Here is a 2095-nt window from a genome sequence, read left to right as displayed (position 1 = left end):
GAGCTCAATCTCACGAACAGTGAGATCATTACCTGAGGTGAAATTAGGAGTCAGACGTGTACCCCCTACTGAGCCACCTTGGTGCCCCAGGAAAGACATTTTTAGACCAAAAAAACCCAAACTGAGAAAATTTGCCAACAGTAGTCAGGCACTAAAAAATTACTAAAGGATGATATTCAAGGAGAAAGAAAATGAGAACAAATTTGAAAGACAGAGGAAAACACGAAGAGCAACAAAAGGGGTAGCTATGTGACTTTACAAAAACTAGTACTGATTATTACTTTTTAAGTTTATTTATTTTGAGAGAGAGAGCATGAGTGGGGTAGGGCCAGACAGAGGGAGAGAGAATCCCAAGCAGGCTAAACACTGTCAGAACAGAGTCTGACACGGGGCTCGAACTCACCAACTGGGAGATCATGGCCTGAGCCGAAGTTAGACACTTAACGGACTGAGCCACCCAAGCACCCCAGTATTGATGATTCTTCTTCTTCTTCTTCTTCTTCTTCTTCTTCTTTTAATTTTTAAATGTGTTTTATTTATTTCTGAGAGAGAGACAGCATGAGCAGGGGAGGGTCAGAGAGAGGGGGAGGTACAGAATCTGAAGCAGGCTCCAGGCTCCGAGCTGTCAGCACAGAGCCTGACGCAGGGCTCAAACTCACGAACTGTGAGATCGTGACCTGAGCCGAAGTCAGATGCTTAACCGACTGAGCCACCCAGGCGCCCTCTGATTATTCTTAATAATGTATTGAGTGGTTTAAAAATACAGACGGTCAATACTCATGACAAAGGTAATACGTAAAATGAAAAGAAAGTAAATGAAATTTAAAATTTCTATGGTCATTAAATTGGCCAGGAAGAGGTAAAAGTTTATATTTAGGAGGTAAAAAAGTACATAGTACTTTGATATCGGGCGTACACATGAAGATATTTATGTTAGCTACTCTGAATATCACGAGAATATTTCACTGTAGGTGCAGACCCGCAAGCACCCTGAAAATAGCCAGCCACTGCGGGCCGCCTCAGACCCCAAGGATCTAACTGCAGCCTTGAGAAGCAATAACTGCTTCATGTGAGGATGATCTGGCCGTTGGGCCCAGGAGTGTCCGAACTAGTGGAGGCCTCAGGTGTGGAATGAAAATCCACGGTAGAGGTGGTTTTGCCTCAGTTAGGGGTTTCCAGTTTGGTTTCTCGTCCCTTCCAGCAATCCGTCATCACCGTGGTGAATCTGGTCATCTCCCCAAGGATTGGGATCTTCCGGAGGGTGCGTGCTGTAACTGAGGCAGAGGTGGCCACGGGGCCAAGAGAGAGCGAGAGCAGGGCTGCAACAACTGTGGGAAACCAGCCCATGACCGTGACCATGCAGATGAGCAGAAGTGCTATTCGTGTGGAGAATTTGAACACATTCAGAATGACGGCACCAAAGTGAGATACTACACTTTTGGTGAAACTGGTCGCCATCAGCCGCCCCAAAGCAAGTGAAGTCAACTATCACTGCTGCGGGGACTCAAGGCACCTTGTGGAAGAATGCGCGACAGAAGCCATAGCATAATTCTTTTCCTTTGTGGCCTCTCCTTTTTCTGATTAATGGCTGCGTTATTTTCTCTGAGACCTCTTCACTGGCCAAAGATTGGCTGATAGAGGTTACTCCCAGGCCAGTGAGCTTTACTCGCTGTGTAAAAGGAGGAAAGGAGTTGGGGGGCAAATCGACTTTTTGTATTTAACTAAAAACAAACAAAAAAACAACCAAAGTTCGTGTCGAGTTTGGTAGCGGTGTCATTTATAATACTTAGTTGGAGAACCCCCTTTCCGAGCCACCGGAGCATAGGGATTGGTGAATAGGAAGAATTGAGTAAGCCCGTTCTGAGTTTCTTAGATATGTTCCCATGCAGGCAGGGAACACATGGAACAATTCTGGAAGCATCTGAGTTTCCGTAAATAACTTACCCTTTAGCATAATGATGGGTTTGGATTGTCGGACCTCAGTAGCTGTTAAATAACACCAAGCAACATCTGTATCAAGCCCTACGTAGAATATACAGTTGACTGGAAGTAAACAAAATAAAAGACAAACGTGTGTTGATGGCCGTGCAAAAAA

At 45.1% G+C, this 2095-nt stretch overlaps 1 pseudogene; it reads left to right on the top strand.

The window, feature by feature from the left end:
• Positions 1 to 779: 779 nt before the first annotated feature.
• On the top strand, positions 780 to 1549 carry LOC120247966 (annotated as a pseudogene).
• Positions 1550 to 2095: the final 546 nt, after the last annotated feature.

Source organism: Hyaena hyaena, unplaced genomic scaffold (assembly GCF_003009895.1).
Source record: "Hyaena hyaena isolate Hyena2069 unplaced genomic scaffold, ASM300989v1 scaffold_556, whole genome shotgun sequence".
NCBI classification, from domain to species: Eukaryota; Metazoa; Chordata; class Mammalia; order Carnivora; family Hyaenidae; genus Hyaena; species Hyaena hyaena.
The sequence above is the reverse complement of the archived record's forward strand: the minus strand, read 5'-3'. Positions and strand labels throughout refer to the sequence as shown.